The sequence below is a fragment of the Diabrotica undecimpunctata genome, chromosome 7 (assembly GCF_040954645.1).
Source record: "Diabrotica undecimpunctata isolate CICGRU chromosome 7, icDiaUnde3, whole genome shotgun sequence".
Lineage (NCBI taxonomy): Eukaryota > Metazoa > Arthropoda > Insecta > Coleoptera > Chrysomelidae > Diabrotica > Diabrotica undecimpunctata.
Window position 1 is genome coordinate 77005639 of NC_092809.1, and position 16707 is coordinate 77022345.

A 16707-nucleotide genomic window follows, 5' to 3' on the forward strand; every position below is an offset into this window, starting at 1 on the left:
TGTGGTCGGGGGATGTCACTATTGTATACTGTGTATAGAATTGGTGCAAGTATTGAGCCCTGGGGCACTCCAGCTTGTGGAGTGAATGGAGTAGATAAATGATCAGCGATTTTGATCCTGATAGTCCGATGAGAGAGATAGGAATTTATTAGTTTAACGAAAGGAGTAGGCAGTCCAGCAAGGTGGAGCTTTTCAATCAGGCCTGTGTGCCAGACCTGATCGAATGCCTTCTGGACGTCTAGGAATATGCCTATGACGTGTTTCCTTTCGTTAATTGATTGTGAAATGAAGGTTGTTGCTTCTACCAATGCATTTTGAGTGGAGTGTCCAGCCCTGAATCCGAATTGGTAATCTGGAATTAAGAGGTGAGCGTCTAGGAATTCTACGAGTCTCTCCTTAAGGATCCTCTCGTAGACTTTACCTAGGGTGCTCAAGAGAGAAATGGGTCTGTATGATTCAGGGTTGGTGAGGGTTTTCCCTTTTTTTGGGATCATGACTGTACTGGCTACCTTCCAAGGAATAGGGAAGTAGCACAGTGCTAGAGATGCATTGATAATATTTGTAAGCAACGGGATTATATTCTGTGGAAGATTTTTGAGGCATCTTCTATGGATGCCATCTGGGCCAGGAGATGTGTTTTTACCAATGTTACACATCTGCCTGACGGTGTCCTCAGTCACAGGGGCCATCATCGGGTGAGGATCTGGTCCGTCATGTGCCTGAGGGTAGTAGAATATATCTTCCACTCTCCTCTCAGCTTCTCGTTTGGATCTTTCGCTGAAATTAGGGTTATTTGGGGAGACGAGGGTGGCCTGTAAGGTGTCTTTGAAAGCTTCGGCCTTGTCTTGTGGATTGTTGAGAATGACGTTATTAACAATGAGATGTGATCGTGGCTGACTTTTTTGCTTAGTTAGGACTTTGAGCTTGTTCCAGAATGCAGCACCATCTCGGTAGTCAAGGTTAGAGGTGACATGCATCCACTGTTGTTGTTTCAGCCTGTTCACCTCCAATCTTATAACCGCCGAGAGTCTGTTGTACTCTGTTTTGATAAGTGGGTCTCGGAATCTTTTATACTCTCTGAGCATTTTACGTTTGGATTGGATTTTCGCGATGATGTGCGGTGGAAGAGTTGGAGTATATGGATTATATCTGGTTTTTGGAATAGCCAGGGCTGAGGCTTCTCGTAGAAGATCCTCAACTTTGGAAATCCCTGTGTCAACTAAATTGTGTGTTGACATATTGCCTAACTCTGGGAGGTTCTGGTTGATATGTTGTTGAAATAGTTCCCAATTTGCTTTACGATAATTTATCCTATAGATTGCAGGTCTTGTTTGGGGGAGAAAATTGAAGTCGGTTTTGACTAGAAGAGGAAGATGATCAGACGTTATTGAATCACCGATGAAACATTCGTCATCGATCCTATCAAGCAGGCTATCCGTGCATAAGATATGATCGACGATGGACATTCCATTGTGATTGAAAAACGTTGCATCATTGTTGGTGATTCTTGAAATGGGCAGCTCTAGAAGAAGGTCTGAGAGCTGTCTGCCTGGGATATTTGTGTGAATATCACCGAATTGAGTATGCCTGCTGTTTAGGTCGCCCATTAATACCGCCTTGTCGAGTGTGGAAAAATACTCGACAAGAGGTAAGGAGAGGGGTATGTTTGGATGTTTGTAGTAGGATATTATCGTAATTTTGATGTTATTTGATAGGTGAAGGTCAACTGCCAGGTAATCGACGTCACGGAGCTGGTCTAGGATGTGAGGAGGAGGTGTATGTGGTGAGGAAGGTATGGTGTGGTGAATCAAAAGACCATTGCCATGACTGACCTGGCTTTTGTTCAGGTGAAATGAGTTGTAACCTGTAAAATTAGGTGGCGCCTTAAGGCGGGTGTCGATGAGGGAAAGGACTTGAATCTGGTGGGTAAAAAGGAAGTGTTTGAGGATTGCTCTTTTGCGACCGACTCCCGCGCAGTTGACTGTACCTATTACACAGTTGAATGTGACGGCTTACTGGAGGGGGACGAAGGTCATTTCGACCTTGTTGTTCCTTGCGGTGGGCACTATGGAGTGCCCGAACATCTTGCTTGACAGGTCAGAAGAGTACTTGGCGATGGTCTCTCTCCTGTCCGGCAATATGTTCATTAGCAGCGTGGTTGTGAATTGTATCCACAACCTGACGTCTGCTGTAAGGGACGCAGGAGGAATCCTACGCTCAGCTGTCAGAGGTTTGGCCTCTTGGTGCGAGGAAGGTGTCTCCTGCCTTTTGGGGCATCTTGGCGACCAAGCTGCATGTGTGCCCTTGCAATTTGGGCATTTTGGGTTCTTAATTTGTGGGCAGTCGGAGCTTTTGTGCTCGCCGCTGCCGCAGTTGGGACAAGTCGCTTGCCTTTTCTGGCATTCTGATATTTCGTGGCCACTCTGACAGCATCTGCTGCAGTATTTGGAGGCCGGGCGGATGATGTTTGGATTGTGAGGAGCTTCACAGGGCCTGATCAACCCATCAATGCAGATGCCGTTGATCAAGGCATCCGTGTAGTACTCCTCAGAGTCGAGGAATAAGCGGACTAGCCTTGTAGGTTTGTTAAACCTTTTTGAGACGATTCTATGTAGCGATTTAAAGGGATATTCCATTTCGTTAAGGCTTAATGCTAAATCCTCGATTGAAATAGTCGGGTCGACATCAGTGACGACAAGATGGAATGGTGACTGCTTGTCTATCTGTGGCTTATTGGATCGTTGGCGTGAGTTTTTAGGCTCAATTGTGATGCTGGGATCTCCAGTTCGGTTTTGCAAGACCTTGGACATATCTCGGATGTTCAACGTCTTAGACGTCTCGAGATATGCCAAGTGGTCTTTGGGTACGAACTTCAAGTTAATCATAATACCTTTGAAGAGCTCTTGGGTATTGACCAACTGGAAGATCTTTCTTTGAGTGTCATATGTTTGTGGAATGTTTAGGATTTTATAAGTGAAGCGTTGCGGCTGCTTCGCCTGTTCTTCCGAACTGGAGGATTTGGTGGCTTTGGCTGGGGCAGTTGGTGCCTCAGCGGTTTTCGGAGGTTGCTTGGCGCGTGAGGTCGAAGAAACCTCGATGGTGGCGGCGACTGTGGCCCTTTTAACTGGGGCGGCGGCGGCTGGAGTGGCTTTTTGGGCTGACGGTTTAGTGGCGGAGGTTTTTGTAGTCTTAGGGACTACATTGGTGGATGAAGTATTGGAGGTTGCCTTAGAAATTTTGGTTCTCCTGATCCTCTTCGACCTGGAGCGGGTCCTAGGTCTAGGAGTGGGAGGAGTGGCTGGTGCTTCTGTGTCAGAGGTTTCCTCAACGATAGTAGGTAGAGGTTGATGTTCCTCGTAACTACCATCGGAGTCCTCGTCATCCGTGGTGGTGATGGTGGCATTAGAGTTTAAGTTTGACTTAAATTTGTTCAGGTCGCTAAAAATTCTTGTGGAATAGTCAGGATACCTTATGAAGGCCTCCTGGATGAGATCGGTTAGCCTGGTGAGAAAATCTTCAGGCGGATCGGTGAATGTTGAGGGGGAGGGGGAGTCCAAAGTTGGCATGCTTGGCATCTTGGAGGGGGGCGGCATCGCTGAGGTGATGGTGTCTCCACCTCAGGTGCCTAATAGCTCCGTGGGCCAGGCTCGTTTGTGGGAGTGAATTTGTAAAAGAACGGATTTTTTGTCCGCGATTCCTATTAGTCAACGGCGGACTCACCGTCGACAACAAGAGAACCTTGTTGGAGTAAATATGTCCTGCTCCTCGTAGGAATCGCTGCAGTGCTCGTTAGGCACTTATCGAACCTCTCGCGAGCTAACCACTACCCACGAAGACGCACCGTGACGTATTCCCGTAAACGTTACCTTCTGTGTCGAACTCTCCTTGTGTGGTTGTCGGTTTTTCTCGTTTGGAATTGCTCTTTTTGCCCTCTATCGGTTGGATTGGATTTTTGGTATATATCCCTATATATTGTACTAGGAATATCGGTTTTTTTCCGCTCACATTCGCCGTGCGCGAACTGGTATGTTGCCAGTGACCTGTTCGCTGCGAGTGTCTCGAGTGGAATGTGAAGGGTTCTGGACGCCAGATTGTTATTTAGGTGGAAGCAGGTTACTTCGGTCTTGGAGGCATTAGGGCGAAGTCTCCATTTTAAAAAGTAATTTCCCATAACCTCTAGATCTTCCGTAAGAATCTCTTCAGCTTCTTCCAGTGACTTTGTTTGGGTTAATAAAGCCCAGTCATCAGCTTAGCCAAACTTTGTTGATGTTGTTGTCGGCATGTCTGCAATGTAAAGGCTAAAAAGCAGTGGTGCGAGTAGCCTTGTGGCAGACCATTTTTCTGTGGGTGCTTACTTCGGATCCTATAGTTACTTGGAATACTCTGTCGGTGAGCATATTTTCTATTAATCTAGCGGTGAATTTGCAAATAGTGCATAAGAGTTTATAAATCATTCCTATATTTGTATATTTTCTTCTATTCTGTAAACTATCAATTTGAAACTGGTTAACACATGCTAATCTGTTTTTGAATTCAAAAAAAATTCACTTGTTATAATATCAAATTTCTGCGGAATTGTATACGCAATTTAGTTTCAAAGCTGAACGACCGTTTTAAAACTCTGAGCCTTTTACCAAGCGGCTCAGCCACTATTTTACTCCACTAGCTGCAATTAATACAACATACTAAAACGGTAAGTGCTTTTTCTTTTTACAGATAACAATGTAATGTACTTAATGTAATTAATTTAGTGCGACATTGATCCATAATGCCATTATGGTACAGAATAAACAAAATGATTTAGAAAATATTATTTAGAAAAAATGTAGTTAATGATCTCCAGACTTGGGAAAGATTCCAAAATCTACAGGGTGATTAATAACTAAGTGGTGTAAAGCAAATATACATTTTTTTTAATAGGACACCCTGTTTATTTTCTCATACGTAGATTCCTCTCATAATCACTGTTCTTACAATATGAAGTTTTACACTAGTATACAGGATATTTATCGAGTTAAACTATATATAAAGAAGGAATGCATAAATAATTATTTATTTTACATAATAAGGTAAACAAACAATATGTTCTAGCTTTCAACAGAAATCATTGACGAGTATTCGTATACAGGGTGAACAACTCCGATAATTGCATGGCCTCCTCCGCATATCCACCTCGCAAGAAAGTTATTATTTAGAATATTGTAAATAAGAGCAGTGTGACGAACTGGAACTCGTGTAAAAAACACATTCTTTGTCTAATAGTAAGTGCAAACATTCTGCAGTAGTAATGACAAATTATTAGTAAATTCTGATATATAGAACCATTCACACAGCCGTCAAAAAAATGTAGGTCGATCACATAGTCCCTAACAATACCACCCCAAATATTTATTGACTATTTAGTTTAACTATGACTGTTAATAAAGTAGAGATTGCTTGGTGTATATTAATGAAAATTATGCCGATTTAATGTTCGATTTTTTTAAAATGTAGCCTCATCTCCAAACAGCACATAATCGAAAAAAAATTGGTCAATATGGACTTGATGCTGAGACCACTGCCAAAAAGCTAATCTGCTAATTCTTGATGTAACATCCACATATTGTGTAAAATATAGGTCCTGTCCTGGGCTATCAGAGGTCACTATCGATAATGACTAATGAAATATCTGTCCTGTAATTTATTTGCACAAATTGAGAAAAAAAGCCTTTTCAGTGTTGTCTTTATAAAAAATCTTATTTTGTAATGATTTATAAAAGCTAAGATTGCAAAACCATTTTTGTAAATGCATGTAATAAATATTCAGCCAAAATTAGTCCTACAAAATAGAGATACAATAGAGTTGAAAAAGTAATTAAATGCCATCACCATATTTCAAAAACAAATTTAAAATGCACAGGTTGTATTCGTATGCTCATAAGCCTCGCTGATCCTGCTTTTGATTATACTTTCTCATTTTGACAAATAGTAAAACCATCTGTTTATTAATGATATTTTGTTGTGTTGGTTGTAATATGCAGTTGTAATAATTTCTAATTTTCAGAACTGATAACAAAAACGCATTAGTCCAAATAGAGTTTTTAGGTAAAAAAATATTGGAAAACGCTGATGGTGTATGTTTATTGACAGAACGCAGAAAATCAAAGTCAAAAAATACGTAAAGAAGCTTAAAAGAAATAAATCTAAACGTAAAATCGTTTATTGTTTTCATCCATTTTACAACAATAAAAAAATATTAAAAACCTTGAACTATCCATATCCATGTTTGTCTATCCATCCTTGACCACACGGACTGTTCTAATTTCTTCGTTATTAGAACAGATATAATATCAAACGAGGTATCGAATGAGAGCTTATAAGCTAAAGATGGTATTGAAGGTAAGAAATTTGACTTCGAGCTTCCGTTTCCAGAGTTGCAACTGGGAATCTGTGAATAAGAAAGTTATAAGAAACTCATGGAAAAAAATTGGCCAAACGTTACTTACGAAGATATAAATATATAATGTAATACCGGCGCTGGGGTTTTTGGTTACGGGGCTTAGGCCTTTTTTTGTCTAACCCACCTGGACTAATATTATAATTTGTGACTAGCCTAAAGGCGGCTACAGACACATGCAAGCTTGTCCAGCATGCTTGTTTAATCTTTTGTACAAGCACGCTTGAGTGTCTGTAGGGAAATGTGGTGCAAGCTTTGTGATTGTACAAGCGGCTTGAGGATTGAAAGGATCTTAATTATGCAGGCTTGAATTAAGCGTGCTTGCGCAAGCAAAACGGTACGTGTGTACCCAAGATTTTCAAGCTTGAACAAGTTGGCGTCCGTTATATTGCTTTGTGAGGTAGCATTTGAGTAATTTTAGTCATGACTAGTGATCTCAAAAAGGTTAACCGTAAATTATTGGAAGGGTTTATTCAAGAATACCAAAATCAGCCATGTCTTTGTCACGTTAAGTCCAAAGATTCTTATAACAAAGCAAAGAGGGATGCAGCATACAAAATATTATTAGAAAAATCTAGGTTAATGTCGACAAGGATGCAATTGTTAAAAAAATAAACTGCTTACGGACTAATTATAGAAGAGAAAAGAAAAAAATTGAATATGCGGATCACTCTGGAATAGGTGCAGATGAACGTTATGAACCCACACTTTCTAGTGTCTAGGTCTAAGTCTAGTAAGCTAATGTGAGAATAGGTTTTCCTTTTCATTAACCATTGTTTACACCACACCGCAGGATTTTTTATTCGGGATTTTCTTTTTTTCACACTAGCACTAGCGTATCGTAGTCCAAGCTCGACATATTTTATTAAACTCCCTCTAGTTTTATCAAGTATGCTTGTACGTGTGGTGCCAAAGGCAAATTGTGCATACTTGTACAAAAAAAATTGAGCAAGTATCTGGACAAGCTTGCAGTTGTGTCTATAGCCGACTTAATGATAAAATCACTCTTTAAATTATATTAAATTATATTAACAAAATAATAATAAAAGTGGTTTAAAAAAAGTCGTTAAACTGCATTAAATAAATTAAACTTAACCTGAACTTTTTAAGCAAAAGTCCATTAATATTTAACGATCACAAAATTAAAATTTAAACGTTTGCTACAAAAGTCGTACTATAATTTTTATTTAATAAAAGTATTGACTTATTTATTAGATACTGTCTCGTGCATAAAAATAAATTATAGTACATTGGAATTTTGTTTTTCCTATCAAAATTGACAGAAACAGTGTCAAAATAGAGAAGATGGGTCCAAGAAATTCAATGCAATTCCTTATTAATGTGTATTCTTTATGACGAATTCGAAGTCGACAACTAGACAGAAGATTTTATGAATAGTAAATACTTTAAGAATATAAAACATTCAAGCGCCAGGTCGATCTATAAACGACACTTTTTAATTATTTTAGTATCTGCGGATTCTTTTAAATCGAAAAGTAAGATAAAACTTTATTACCCGTCCACTCAAATCATCGCTTTGGACGAAACATGCTCCACGTTAGGATTTCATTTGAACAATCTTAAACACCTACCTTTTTATAAAAGTATTAAAAAGTTTATTTGCAGAAGTAACGTCCCATTAAATACCAGGTAAAATTAAAAGTGACTCAAATATACACTATGGGATTACCATTAGAGATGGAGAAGTCTGTGGTTTTATAGAGCTGACAAAAGGCGATGTTTCCGTTGATGTAACAGACTCTAGATGAATTAGATCTTTAACAGGTTAGCTGTCAGCCTCTTTTTCCTTGCATTGCCAAAGAGTCATTTGAGTATCACATATGGTACTCACTCCAGAAGATAAGTTCAAATATTGAGCGACATATATGGTACTCAGTATAACTTACAAAACTGCATGCCGTGTACCTAAGCAGTCACTCAGCTTGTACATTTTATATAGAGAAATTAAAGTTTTGGCCTCAGAAAACCCAAAAACCATAATACGACGAGGTGACTTTGGTGAGTGTTATCATTATGTCATATTGACAATTACATTTCGTTTATCTATGATTGATCATGGTTCTTAGTGTCGAAGATTGTGCGAAAGCCGTTGCTCTGGTTGAAGATGGGCGAAATTATGAATATGTGGCTAGAGTACCCCTTTAGATGATCGTTTTATACGAGTCAAGGCTTTGCGGCATCGTCATTTAACAGCGGTGCAAACAAGACATCAGCTTCAAGAGGTTCGAGGCAATAATGTAAGTGTATTTACAGTTCGTCGAAGAATACATGAATTTGGTTTGCAAAGTTGCAGACCAGCAACTGGGTCCAAATTGCTTCCACGACACAGAGTGGCTAGACTACAATTTTGTAGGCAACATTTACATTGTAATTTAGGACAATGGAGTAATGTTCTTTTTACGGATAAGTAGAGATACTGTCTTCACTCATCAGATGGGAGAGAACGAGTATAGCCATTGAGGGAGTTCGGTGATGGTATGGGCAGGAATATCCCGAGAGGCGCACACTGAATTGGTATTTATTAAGGGTTCGTTGACTGCACACCGGTATATTGAGGAAATTTTAGCGAATCACGTAGTACCTTTTTTTCAATATATCGGCATTTTTATTTATTTCAAATATTTCAGATAATTTTCTATTAATGCAAGATAATGCGCGACCCCATAAAATGAACTGGCCAGCGTGTTCGCCAGATCTGATCCCAAAAGAGTAAGTTTGGGACATGCTTGGTTGAAACTAGAGGTGCTTGAGGCACCAGCCTCAATTAACGAACTTCGCTTGGTTCTAGAAGAGGAATGGCAAAATATCCAGCAAGATGATATTCGTAACCTCATAGACAGCATGAGCCGACGTGTACAGGCAGTTATAGAGGCTAGGGGAGGCAATACAAATTATTAAGTTATTTTTTAGTAGTTTTTCTTTATTATTTGCGTGCTTAGGTTAAATTACATTTAAGTTGTTTTTTTTATGTTTTGTTATTGTTATCATTGTTCATTAAAACCAAGATCATGTCGTTGCTTTTAATCATTATTGAATAATTTTTATTATTATTTAATCATTTATACAGTGCTTCTGGGATTTCGATATGATATTCCTTCGATATCAGTCACCAAAGCCACCATCGTCGTATTACAAATTAATACAAAAGATAATGATAATAATAGGAAAAGTCGTATATTGTGGGTGGCAAAGTCATTTCGCTTCTAAAAATGAACCAATCCATATTTTCACATAAAACAAAACACATATAATACTTAAAAGACATGATTGCAACCGAAAAAACAAGCTTTTATGAAAATTCGCTAACGGAATTATTCCACAGGATGTATCATAGTTAGGATAAAAAAACACCTTTCGGTTAACCACGTATAATAAGTCAAATACAAAATTTTATTAAAAAACTCACTGTACTAAATTAAAATTTAGATATAAATTTTTACACAGTGTGCTAAAAAAATCATCAAAATAGGGCTAAAAATAAAAAAAAAACTGAAATACTGTGAATTTGATCAAAATTTTCTCCGTTGCGTTTTTTTGCATCTAAGTGTATATCTCATCATAATTACCATGATAAACTACCAACAAAAACTGGAAATGATAAAAGGCAAAACAAAATATAGAAGAGAAGGATAATTTTTTAAGAGCAGTTTTTAACTTAATCATGAAATATCGTCGTGGATACGGGTCTACAAAAATTATTATCAAACTTAGAAATCAACTACTATTTTCAAATGAACCAGCTCAGTAATTCATACAGTAATACTAAATTCACTAGGATAGGATAGTATAAATTGCACGAGATAAGTCACCAAATGGACGAAGAAGTATTGGCAGACCAAGAAAAAGATGGTGGATAATTTAAACAATTTAGGATGCTAATATTGAAGAAGAAACGAAAAGAAAGAATACTAAATCCACTCACAATATTCCATATACCAACTGTAATTACAAAAACGTATAGCAGTGACAAAGTAGCAATATGCGAAAACGTAATGCATCTCTAGTACCCTTAACATCTTTTTAAACTTTTACGTAAAAGTATTTCGCAAAGTCACTTACAATCCTTCAGACCTTAAAAACACTGGAAAAAACTAAAGAAGACCATTAACTCCTTTAGAAATTGCTGTAAGTGCCTTTATACGGTGAACATATTCCGTGTGTGAGGCCATTGGCGAAATGTAACCGTGTCGAATGTCTTAAAATTATTTCAGGTATTCCATTTACGTATCGAATGTTGCTTTATGGGAATTCGATTCGATCGATTTGACCAAAAAAGAAAGAAAGCTATGCCGATTTTCAGATACTCTCTACAGTTCGTTAAAATATTAAAACTTTCGAATATTATATTCTTTTAAAAGATTTACGGAAACGTGTCATTTTTGATAATTAATATGTGTGTAGTTTATTTTTAATTGTAATAAGCAACTGGATAAGCAATTATTTACCAAGTGTTTATTTTTATTTATTTTATTTTAAAGTATTTGCTTGAGCCTTAAGGAATCGTATAATAGTTAATGGCAAATATGCAAAAGTCAATTGGCTGCAATACGACTTAAGTATCACAGACGGTTTTAGAAGAAAACAAAAGTTGTTCAGTGCCATTTGAAGTGGCTCTTTCTATTCTTTAAAGTTCGTAGTTTTTTCTTCGGTAAAATTTTAATTTGATTTTATTTATTGTTATAATATTGATGGTAAAAGAATCAATAATGAATGGCTTTACTCCGACCGATATCGTTAAAATTGTAGCGATGACGAAAGAGGTTGATTTTATAGTTACGAAACGTATTGGTTTCATCAATATGTTTGGTAAATCCAAATTGACGATCCATTCGATGATTTACTTTCATGTTAGCATCTTTTCTCTACGTAAACAGTACAAAATATGGTGTTTACAAAAATAAACTGTAAAGGTATAGTCGAAATAAAAGGTTATTCCTAACATCAAATCCTACCATAAATCACAAAAATTTTAAGTAAAAAAATCAATCCTTTATAAAAAAGTATATTTATTTAAAAGAATCCTTTTGGGCTAGATAGATTACAGAACATTTTTGGAGTGACTATTCCATCATCGCTGCTGTTACTAGGTATACATGTGTGAAGTCACTAAATATGCGGGTGAAAGACCTTTAAAAGTTGTTACATTAATTTTAAATTACATTGTTGCTGATTACCAAAGTAATTCCTACATTCACCAACAAAATTTGCAGGATGTTTGCGTTTCGTTAAAGAATATTTTTCAAAAACACCATATCGTTATCAATGAGCAGTTTATCTACAAACTAGATTATCGATTTGCTAAAACTTGAGCCCACCTTATGGTATTCGCTTATTACTATGATATTTTCCTACTAAACCAACTCGAAGGTCATTTTTATTAAAGTAGTGTAGAGTAGATGGTTCCTAAATCAGGTTCCTAAATCCTAAATTTAGGAACCATAATATCGAACCAGGGAACAACAGAAGAAGATATAAACAACAGACTGAGACAAACAAGAAACTGTATAAGACAACTAAACTCAGTGTTGTGGGATAAGAACATTACGATAAAGACAAAAAAGAGAATATATAACACCCTGACAAGAAGTATCCTGACATATGGGTCCGAAAACTGGACAATAAACAAGAGAAATAGAGGTAGAATAAGAGCAGTAGAAATGGAGTTCCTGAGGAGAAGCTGTAGACTTACAAAAAGAGACAGAATTGAAAACGCAGAGATTAAGCGGAGAATGGGAGTGCAATCAGACATAATCGACTATATAGAGGAGAAGAGACTATCCTGGTACGGCCACGTCAGAAGAGCGGACAGAGGACGCTGGATAAACAAAATCACAGAATGGAGCCCGATTGGAAGAAGAAAGAGAGGAAGACCCCGAAGGTCATTCAGAGATGAAATCGACGAGGCTATGGAGAAAAGAACCCTGCGAGATGGAGACTGGAATGACAGGGAAAATTGGAGAAAACGGTTGAGTGAAGGAAGACAGTGAAAACTGTGGAAATCCTTAGTAGTAGTAGTAGTAGTAGTAGTAGAGTAGATGGATTTTCTCAATATTGACACAGATATGGAGACTGCTCGCAAGTTGCTAGTGTCTTCATATATTTATATAATTATCCACAATTTCAATGCATATGTAACGTTGGTGACACTAGTGGCCAAAATTCTGGATTTTCAGAAGACTTATGTTATTTATAAGTTTATCTATAATGTTATTGTATCGTTTTATGCTTTTACTTAATATTTAACATCTATTTAAAAGTGAAAACCCCTCTAAAAAGACGAGTCAAATCTTCTGGTGTAATAACTTTAACCAGTTTTGAATAATGGCTTCTATCAGTTCTCTCTTGTTACTTGGGTTTCGGCGTGATACTAACACTTTCAGCCTTGGCCATAAATTTTCTATTGGATTTAGATCGGGACCATTACCAGGCCAAGGCAGGACAGCAACGTCATGGTTTCTCAACCATTCCATGGAAGTCTTAGACGTATGAAAAGGCGCTCCATCCTGCTGGAAGATGCATTGTTGGGCATCTCCTTCAAACAAATCTCTGATAGTCGGCAGAAGTTTGGCTTGCAGTATCTCTTCTATTGCCCTCTATTACTGCTAAACGTCCAACTCCATTAGTGATCATACAAGCCCATACCATGATACTCACAGGATGCTTCATAGTGACCGTAGTACACTGGGGCAAAAGGTCTTCCCCCAGTCGGCGGCGTACAAACTTCACTCCGTCACTCCCAAAGATCGAGATTCTAGTTTTATCACTTTAAGCTATCTTACTCCACTGTTCTTCTGTCCACCCTCTGTGTGCCAAAGTCCAATCAATGAATTTTTGCCTCTGTTTCTTGTTCAGAAACGGCTTCTTTCTGGGAGTTCGTGCTTGAAATCCATTTGCACACAACTTTCTTCTAATAGTGCGGTCCGAGATTTGTAAGTCAGTTGATTTAACAATAGCATTAATTTCTTTTGCGGATCTGCAACGATCTTCTAAAGAAAGTCGGCATATTTTACGCTCATCGTATTGACTAACTTTCGGTTTTCTGCCTGTTCTTTTTATATATTTTATATATCACCTCAGTAAAAACTACCTGAAGTCACTAATAAACACTGGAAGTCGCACGAAACTGTACTAAACGGTTCCAATTGGGTCGTTGACTGACTAGCAAAACCCTGACACAATACAGAATTGCCAATGTTGCCATTCACAAATTTTGAATTTTCGACGTTTCGCTTGAATCTATTTCCATATTTTATTAAATAATTATATTAATATACATATATAGAGGAAGAAATACATAAAATATTAAGCAATATTAATGATAAACTATATAAACCACGATCACGAGACGATTATTGCTGAAAGAACGATAATTTTTATAAAATTTCCAGAATTTTCCCCTTTACTGTATATACCAACGGTATTAGCACTTTTCTGGAATGGCTGGATGACATCTATATTAACAGCTTTGCCACAATAACCGAGTTGTTACGATATACCTACACTGTTTTTAGTAATTGTTTATAGACTGGTAATTGACCGCGAATGAACCATTTTAAATTTAAAAATAAAAGTCAACGTAAGTAATTTCACTTTAATTTAATAAACAAAAAGTGTAAAATTTATACTGTTATAACATACTGTAATATAAAAACATAACATGTGGTTGACATTATGTAGTTTAACTTACTTGAAGCTTTTGCAAAAAACCTCTTCCAAAACTGTATAAATACCTTTGATTTACATTTTAAATGTTATACTCGTATACATTTTTTAATGACTTCGAATTGGCTGATACGTTCAGCCACGATAGATAGGTAATACTAATTGCTATATTATTAAATATAAGGATATGATGTACATATATGAACACATAAACACAATTATGCACATACATACATACACTGCGCGGCATTAAAAAAAGCCACCTAAAATTTTTGGCATTTTTAGATTTTTAAGAACCCTACAAGAAATTGATTGTCAATAGACACTTGTGTAATGTTTAAGAAAATGTTCTAAAGCAGTATGCAACCAAGACTCAAAAAAAAATTCTCCCAAAATAATCTCTCTATCATTTCATATATTTTTACCATTTTCTAATTTTTTATTTACGTATCCATTTATATGGAATTTAAAAAGCAGCTGTCGATAAATAAAATTATATATTTATTATTATTATTATCCAGATTTAGCCATACGGCTCTCACTCCCTCTAAGGGGAAAATTCACTCATCCCAGATACCTACTGTATCAAAAGGATTGAGCTCTGGTGGGACTCTTTCCGTGTTATCGAGCCCTAGGTGACTTGGTATGCTGGAGTATCTCCCAAAAATTTTCGTACACATCTGGATGTTGAGAGAAGTACAGCTTTCTGCATGGTCTTGTAGAGGTGTTCATTCAGACCTAGCTTTCTTATGTTTTCTAGGAGGTTCTTCGGAATAACTCCAGTAGTAGAGAGAATAATAGGTATTGTCTGGGTACTTTCCATTCTCCACTGTCTTCGTATTTGAATTTCCAGATCCCTGTATTTGGCGATCTTTTCGTTTTGTTTAATACGAAGATTATTGTTGTTGGGTATCGCCACATCAATTAGTGTTGTTTGTCTCTTTAGTTTATTAACTAGTATGAGATCTGGTCTATTATGTGCCACTGTTTGGTCTGTGAGCACAGTGCGGTCCCAGTATAGCTTGTAGTTATCATTCTCAAGTATACTTTCAGGAACGTATTGATAATATGGGAGATGGTTTGTTTGGAGAAGTCCCAGTTTGATGGCTATCTCTTGATGAAGGATCTTTCCTACTGAGTCGTGCCGTTCCTTATATTCAGTTGCAGCAAATGCCTGGCAACCCCCGGTAATGTGTTGGATGGTTTCTTGAGCTTGACATCCATATCGGCATTTGTCATTTTGGACCTGAGGGTCTTTGACGATATATTTCAGGTAATTTTTTGTTGGTATAACCTGATCCTGAATGGCGAGTAATGAACCTTCTGTTTCAGGGAACAACTTTCCTGATGTCAGCCAATAGTTCGACGCTTTATTGTCGACGTGGTCTTGACTGACCTCATTAGGATGTCGCCCGTGAAGAGGTTTACCCATCCAGGTGCGCATTTTTTCGTCCTTAGTAAGATGGTTTATGCGCATTTCTGGTTCCCTCAGTTTGATCGGTGTTGTATCATCTACTGCACAAATCGCGCGATGTAGAGTAGATGTCTCAGCCTGCACCTGAAAATAAGTTCTTAAATTAGTAATGTGTTTTTCTAGTTGCTCACTTATATCCATAAGTCCTCTTCCTCCTAAATACCGCGGTAATGTCGTTCTTTCTACTGCACATCGAGGATGGTGTTTTTGTGCCTTTGTGAGGTGTGTTCGTACTTTTCGCTGAAGATTTTCTATATCGGTTTTTGTCCACTTAACAATACCAAATGAGTAGCTAAGCGCGGAACATGCGTAGGTGTTTAGTGCCTTAAACAAATTTTTACTGTTAAGGTGTGAACGAAGCAGATGTTTTACCCTTCGTATAAACTCAGTAGTTATCTCAGTTTTCATTTGCTTATGGTCAATCTTCCGAGCTTGCTTTATTCCGAGGTATTTATACATATCATTTTCACCCATGGCCTCGATGTTCTGGCCGTTTTGCATATCGAATCCGCCGGGCTGAACCTTTCCTTTGATTATATTTAAGACACGGCACTTGTCAAGACCGAAGTGCATACTAATATCATTAGAGAAATTTTCTACTGTTTTTAGCATCTGATCCAGGTGGTTTCGAGTGGAAGCTAGTAGTTTTAAATCATCCATATACAATAGATGATTAAGCTTTGCAACAACAGTGGTGTTATTTTTGATGCTAAAACCTGTGTCAGTTGAGTTCAGTATCTGGGATAGGGGGTTCATCGCTAGACAAAACCACAGTGGGCTCAACGAATCTCCTTGAAAGAGGCCCCGGTTGATTGCAATATTTTCAGTTTCGATATTGTTTTCACCAGGTATTTTGAGGTGAATTTTTGTCTTCCAATCTGACATTATATGTTTTAAAAAGGTCACTATGTTATCATCGACTTTATATATTTTTAATATATCTATAAGCCATTCATGTGGCACTGAATCAAACGCTTTCTTGTAGTCGATGAAAGCAGTAAAGAGATTCCGTTTTTTGCTATATGCTTGGTTAGAAATGACAGAGTCGATGATAAGTTGTTCTTTGCAGCCCATGGAACCCTTAGCGCATCCTTTCTGTTGTGGCTCTATGATA